The sequence below is a fragment of the Malus sylvestris genome, chromosome 6 (assembly GCF_916048215.2).
Source record: "Malus sylvestris chromosome 6, drMalSylv7.2, whole genome shotgun sequence".
Taxonomy (NCBI): domain Eukaryota; kingdom Viridiplantae; phylum Streptophyta; class Magnoliopsida; order Rosales; family Rosaceae; genus Malus; species Malus sylvestris.
This window is the reverse complement of record NC_062265.1, coordinates 31,593,745-31,601,873: the sequence shown is the minus strand read 5'-3', so window position 1 is coordinate 31,601,873 and position 8,129 is coordinate 31,593,745. Positions and strand designations below refer to the sequence as shown.

At 34.8% G+C, this 8,129-nt stretch overlaps 1 pseudogene; it reads right to left on the bottom strand.

Moving 5' to 3' along the window:
- Nucleotides 1–4,972: 4,972 nt before the first annotated feature.
- Nucleotides 4,973–7,027, bottom strand: LOC126625335 (uncharacterized; annotated as a pseudogene).
- Between the last annotated feature and the right edge of the window lie 1,102 nt (nucleotides 7,028–8,129).

Genomic DNA, 8,129 nt, shown 5'->3' with positions numbered 1-8,129 from the left:
TATATAGCTGCGCCTAGAATAGATCATTATAGATTGTATAAATATAGCTCTACATCTTGTAATATTATTGACCAATCAATACAGGAGAAATTCTCTCATAATTCACATATTTTCAACATGGAATTAGAGTAAGCAAGCAGGCCCATACTGCCACGTGATGGGTGGGTCCCCTTGGCCCCTTGCAATGATGGTGGGTCCCTTGGGGGTGAGTTCTCTAGGCTCCACGTGGTTGTCAATGTGTGGATCTCCCACGTGTAACCCACTAATTGGGTCCCACGTGAGGGCGTGTTGAAATATCCTACATCAACCGTTTCTTTGAGAACATAAGAGTTTAAATATATAAAACCTCATATATGACGGATGGTGCAAGTGGTAATTACCAAATTAGGGACAATATCGATGTTGTTGGAAGTAGACATTAAGCTCGTCTCTTTGATAACTCTACACTAAAAGCATGGAAAATCAAATTTACTCTCGGTTTAACAGTTTCTCAAACTGACCCATATGTCTCTTTCTTAAACAACCTGTTGCTGATGTGGTTATATTGTTATTATATGTTGTTAACATTATATTAATAGGATCTTCTATATGTGTCCTTGGTTCAAAGTGTAATAGATGATTTGGGTGTTGTTTTTGTTATGAAAGACATGGCCATATGTAACTACTTCTAAAAATTCAGGTTTCTTATGCATCAAATGGGGACATTTTCCCTAATCAAGGTAGGCATACATGGGATTTTCTTTCCAAAGCTTGCATGGATATGTAATACATCTCATATATATGTAATTTATTAAAAAATGGAGGAGTTGTTTGACCAAAACTCTGTACACTTTATAGGAGCTTAGTGGAAGAAGTTCAATACCTCACCTTCATCATACCAGACAGCGTTTTCGATGAACCATGCGTGTCAGTATATGAATTCTTCGGCGTTTAACAACTTCATTTGCCGAACATTGCTTCTAAAGTTTATTGGATCATACAGATGTTGCGCGACCTTCATGCATGTGTTCTTATCTGAACCACCTTTACTTCAACGTGATAACCTTTCTGACTTGGCCTCAAGCTCTAATCCATTTGTTCGTGAAATAGGGATGTCCTTGTTGTTAGCCATAGTGTTTATATGATCAAAACACTTGCTGAGTAATTGACAAGAACAAATATAAAACTCTTACCTGAAGAAGGTGCAGCTGCAGCCGTGGAAACAATGATCTTGTGAAGAACCGATCGAGAATGACAAAACACCAGTCTTCCGCGAACTCCTAGCTTGATTACAATGCTGTATGGGAAGCCTTAGTTGTTGTGTCTAGGGAATTTGCAGGGATCGGTGTTTATATACCAGCCAAAAGCTTTAGATTTCGTCCATAAGGGAAAGCTAAAAACTTTGTTTCTTGATTGTCAAGTAAAGTATCATAATCATATATTATTAATAGGACTTAATGAAAACATACTTAGAATGTAATGTATGGTTGATACGTCAGAATCAAATCATAACTTTACTGATTTCCAACTTATACATTAATTCCTATTACATATAGTAAACCATTTATGGTTTACTCATATTGAATAAATCCAACACTTGTTTGATATGTGCCTTTTGAATACTATTGAAGAACAAGTTGATGATGTTCAAATATATAATACAAAGTATACAGAGTTCACTTTTCTCTTCTTTCACTTCTCACTCTAGATTCTTCTTCCACAGCAGTACGTTATCACTCTTGATAGTAACTAATAGGTTGGTTCAAACCAACCTTCTACAACGACGATAAATAAATATATGAAATAGAATCGATCGTGACCTTTCCTTTTTGTTTTGGTTGGGAAGGAGGGGGTTGAAGAGTCTCAGATCATCATCAATGGATTTATGGCAACGGACGACAAAACTAAACTGGGCGCAAGCCAAGATCAGTCTAGGTCCCACAATGTCCCTTCATATTTACTTTGCCAACTCCATATTCCCGATTCATGATGCCTAAAGTCTAAAGATGCATGTTTTATTTCCTTAAGTTTAGTTCGATCGAATCCATATACCAACAGGCCGTCGAAGGGTGATTTTGAAAGAGTTGAGATTTCTATCTATTATAAAACTAATTAACTAGAAGGTTTGATAAATTTTCGATGTCGAGCAACTTTTCACATTCTCATGTGCTCCTTATATGTGGTGGGTTTTTAAGCCTAATACTTATATAATAAAATTGGGTGACGTGGAATATGTATATATGCCCCTTAAACTCAAAGTATGGGTTAATCTACTATAATACAATGAATTCAGCAATGTGCTTACAGCTAATGGGGTGCATATATATGCAACTCGAGTAGATTTGGTTTGGTTCTTAGAGGTAACCAAACCTAATTATTTTGTATTCTATTAAAATTATTGAAACCAGAATACGAACTATTGGAATATAATACTTTATTAAAGAAAGAACTACATAATTGTCAAGAAGGCTACATAAAACAAAGAAACTACAACTTGATGGACTTCTTTCTCATACTAAACTATAAGCTATATTTATAGAGACAAAAACTAATAAACTCTATTTCATATGAGTTAGGCTCATACCCAAACAATAAAATAGATAACTAGTTTTCCAACACTAATAAATTTAGGAGATGAAACCAATTTAAACCAAACTAAATGCTAATTTACACTATCTTACCTGAACCAAACTGTAAACGATTGTACTCATGGTGAAGAAAAAGAACTGTTTGGTACCGTTATACAGCTAGATTAAGCTAATTAACTAATAAATATATAAGGGCTTCGAATAAGCTTACAATGAGTGTTTCCTATTAGGATTATGTACACTATATAAAGTAACAGTGTATATGGTGCAAATGACTTTTTCAACAACCTTTTGTAGCAACTAATCTATAGTGCATATGACTCAATTACCCTTCCTAACAACTTTACACTAACTAACTCAATCCTTTTAACAAACATAACTACTTAACCAATCATACAATCCCACATGGACTAATGACAGGTTGTTAGTGCGGATAGGTTGAACAACAATAAATAATATCTTTAGATTCCAACAATCCAACTTATAGTACTACTATACTTAAAGCGTACGTGTTTCAATTATATGGACACCTTACATAAACAATACTACGGAAATTCTTGGCTTCTTACCCGTTTAATTTTTCCTTGGAGACAAATAATATATTTTGCTAGACGTTTGTTTGTCTGTTTGTTTGTTTTTTTGTTTCTTGTGTTTTTTTTTTTTTTTTTTTTTTGTGATTTTTATAAGTAATGTTAGAATATCATTACCAGCTCAGAAATGAGTTAAATGTACACAATGTATATCATTAAACCAGCTCAGAAATGAGTGAAATGTGAACTCTCTGTGTCCCCACACAAAACCACACCCCACCCCCTCTCTTCTTTCTGCTTATTTTATGTTTAATTTGGTTTCGTATCTCTCGTATATAATTACCATAAGAAGAATCTAAGGGGAAATATAGTTAATTGCATGAATATCCACCCTAAGGCAACCAATACACTAATCAAAGAGCGAGGTATTCATTGTACCAAAAAAGACATAATTTAGCCAAATACAATATGAAACAAAAATGTTACTCTTACTATTTATTTGTACTATCTCTCTAATAGGGATGATACTCACATGCATTACTCAACGTGAAAACCAATGCTAGCTAAACTATTACTTGTATCACATGCATTACTCTATCACATGGTCATCAATTTATGGGTTGTTTTGTTTTCATTTTTTAAACTAAAAATAGTCACTAAACAAAACTGATAGCTAAAAATAAAATGGTAATCAAAACAACCCATAAATTGATGACCATGTGATAGAGTTTTGTTCCCAACAATGAATTAAAACGCTGTCTAGCGTATTTAAGAAGTTTGTCAACATTGAAGAAGCATGCATTGTGAACCATAAGTTCTCTGTATCAGACCTGGCCAACTTTGCAAGTTTTTTCCACATCATCTTTATTTTTCGTACAAGTATTGTTACGACTTAACTCCAAATTTGATCAAACGTACGTGTTAACTTAACTCCAAGTTTGATCAAACGTACGTGTTACCACATTGATTTCCACTTTGGTTTGATGGATGAGAGACTAGTAATAGTGTAACACTGTAGCAAAGGTGTGCTATCACAATCTGTAACTTTGATGATGAATTCCTGAGCCACTTTGGGTGATAACTCATAACAGAGAAATATTAATCATTAGAGTTTGCAAATGATGAGAAATAAGTGGGGTCGGGTTGAAGAAATTCTAGTAATGTCCTGACTAAGCTAGCACGCAGACACAGCAGCATATATAATTATATATCGTGATTCATGATCTCAAATCTCCAAGTTTTCAGTGCCAAAGGAACTCTTCTTAATCAACAGTGAAATAGTGTTAGATCAGAGCACACTAACACAATCTAGCTGCTGTGGAGTACTTTCAATTTTAAGCTTTTAACAGGCCAGTAGCATAGCTAAGTGCCAGTCCTGAATAATCCCGATGGCGAGATCAGAGATCAAATAGTATTATGTATCATTGTACGAGGACATCTTGCATGCAATTCACTAGTAAAAAAAACACTTTACGCGACGCAGGTCATTCGTCGTGCAAAGTCAAAAAACGTAGCACAAAACTTTGCCCAACGCACCTTCGTCGCGCGCAAACCGTCGCGGCAAGGTAGTGACAGAAGGCTTTGCGCGATGCATGTAACCCTTCGTCGCGCAAAGTCATTTTGCGCAACGCATGTAACCCTTCATCACGCGCAAAGTAATTTTGCACAACGTATGCTGCGTCGCGCAAAACTACTTTGAGCGACGTAGCATACGTCGCGCAAAGTGTCTTTGCGCGACGCATGTAACCCTTCGTCATGCAAAGTCATTTTGCACGACGCAACCTACGTCACGCAAGAGAACCCTTTTTTTGTTTTGGTCAAATTTTTTTTTAAAATTTTTAATAATATTGTAATTAAATTCTAAACAATAATTAATTAACCAAAGAAAATTAATTAATTATAAAATATATGAAAATGTACATACAAGATGTCTGAACAAAAAAAGAAAAAACTACAAGTAGTCTTCTAAGTGGAGTGGCTACTGAGTATCGACAGAGTGAAATGGCTCGAAGGTCGAAGGTGTAGCAAGATCAGGTACTGTTAGCAAGATTTGGAGGCCGAACATCTGTATGGCTCATACAAGATCTCTCACATGCCCGACATAGGCCTTCATCTCCTCGCCATGGACCGTAAGCTGACTCCTTAGGGTTGTCACTTCCTCATTCAAAGGAACAAGTCTTATAATGAGGCAAAACCAAATTGTATAATAGACTGAAATGAAACTGTGGCGGGAGCAACACCATTGTATGTTAGCAAATAGAAACAAGAATAGCAGCATACTTCAGTGTAAAAAAAGGAGAAAAGAATTGAGGATTAGATAAGTTTGAGCGGTTACTATACTTTGCATATTTTAGCATGAATAAACCAGTATTGTTAATCTAGATAATCAACAGCAAAGGCAAACCTCAAAGGATTGTCTTCTCCAATTCTGCCTCTAACATTATCCTTACTCTCTCCATGCCTAGTAAGTAATATTGGGCGGAGCGTGACGTGTGTATTCACCTACAACAGTGTACTAGAAATTTATGAATACATGACCCAAGTATGAAGAGACAAAACGACCAAAAAGGAGCCAAAGGAGCGCAAAAGAGACAGCGGGGGTGGGGAGGGCGTTTGGGGCTTGGGGATAATCAACTTATCTCAGTTTTTGATGTCGAGATTCCACTGTAAGATTTTGGTATGGTAATTACAAGTGCAATTTAAAAGAGGAACCTTTTACTAAGATGGTTAACTGTAATTTCATCAAGTGCAGATAAAGATATATTCACCAAACAAGACATGTAATAAAAACTAGACGAAAACGACTAACAATGAAGACAAATGCATGAATTCAAACCATTTAGAAACAAACTATAACTCAAGGTTCTGTGAGAACACTAGCTTACTTATTTAACTCGAACTATAACCATTTCATACTCCCACTAACTCAGCATATCAAAGCTCGAAATTAATTCCATAAATAATGAACCAATGTCAATGTCTTGACCTTTTCCCTGACCAATCTGTGCTGGATATGCATGTGCTTGGTTCCTGAAGACCTCTTGTTGTTCTTAGAATAGAAAACTATAGCAGTATTGTCACAAAGAATCTGTAAGGGCCTTCTAATGATATCTAGAACCCTCATTCCTTCTATAAATTTTCCTATCCATACAGTGCAGATATCATTGTACTATGCTCACGATTTTACAACTATTAACACAATCTTCTCGAAGTAATGATAACCCATACATAATCAACCTAACATAATCCAGGACAGAAATTATAAATACAAACCAAATTCCTCTGTATCCATCATGACAGCTATTTCAGTTAGCTTTTGGATCTCAAGAAAATGAAAACCAGATATTACTCTACTTATGAGAAATATCAGTGTCTCAGGCCAGATGATGATGCTGTAACAACTCTAAGTAGTTTTCAATACTTTGATATCTGCAAGTTTTGTAAATAGTAAGCACATTAGGTGAAAATGAAAATGAAAACAAGGAAAATGAAAACTTTCCTTGTTGCAAATCACTTTACGCAACATGTCACCCGTTTGCAACGTTTTTTTCATGCTATGACCAAGACTGGACTTCAAGTTAGCGAGTCTTAAACCAGTCCGAAACTGCACTAAACCTTTAGGAACAACCTATCAGGAAAAGTAAAAATTTGAACAAGCTTTAGAATCAGTTTTGCTTCAGGCTACACGATTATATCACATATTGTCCGGTGGTAGTACATTTAAGAAAGTCAACTAAGCAAATGACAGCCTGTAGCTAAACGTTTCATATCTTTGATCAGTGACCCCTATGCAAGCTCATTGATAGCATTTAAAAATGATCCAGTCAAGAAAAGTATACAAATTAGCTAATGATTTTGTAGATACCTGAGCAGCGTTGTTAAATTCAGGTAAAGGATTCCCATTATTATATGTTGCTTTGACAAGTTCATAAGATTTTGTGGTATCCACTTGTGTAAATGTTTTAAATTGACGATCGAATCAGTTCCTTGTATTCATATAGGATCCAAGAGTATAGTTGTAAAAAATCATCAAAATCGGAGTTAAAATAACCGTTAAATCGTGATTTTTTCGTTTATAACCGTCGAAAAAATTTGTCCCGTTACTTGATCTCTGAAGGTTTTTTTTTTCTTTCCATTTTTGGCGTATGCGATCTTGAAGCATATACAAACAAGTTTGATGGTTGGATCGTTGAAACTTGTTTTGTATAATGCGTATCCCATTAAACAATAGATTCCCTAACACTTATATTTTATTTATACTTTCATCAAGTATAACATAAGATTTTGTGGTATCCACTTGTGTAAATGTTTTAAATTGAGGATCGAATCAGTTCCTTGTATTCATATAGGATCCAAGAGTGTAGTTGTAAAAAATCATCAAAATCGGAGTTAAAATAACCGTTAAATCGTGATTTTTTCGTTTATAACCATCTAAAAGATTTGTCCCGTTACTTCATCTCTGAAGGGTTTTTTTTGCCATTTTTGGCTTATGCGATCTTGAAGCATATACAAACAAGTTTGACGGTTGCATCGTTGAAACTTGTTTTGTATAATGCGTATCCCATTAAAACAATAGATTCCCTAACACTTATATTTTATTTATACTTTCATCAAGTATAACATAAGATTGTGTGGTATCCACTTGTGTAAATGTTTTAAATTGACGATCGAATCAGTTCCTTGTATTCATATAGGATCCAAAAGTGTAGTTGTAAAAAATCATCAAAATCGAAGTTAAAATAACCGTTAAATCTTGATTTTTTTGTTTATAACCATCGAAAAGATTTGTCCTGTTACTTCATCTCTGAAGGTTTGTTTTTTTCCATTTTTGGCGTATGCGATCTTGAAGCATATACAAAAAGTTTGACGGTTGGATCGTTGAAACTTGTTTTGTATAATGCGTATCCCATTAAAACAATAGATTCCCTAACACTTGTATTTTATTTATACTTTCATCAAGTATAACATAAGATTTTGTGGTATCCACTTGTGTAAATGTTTTAAATTGACGATCGAATCAGTTCCTTGTATT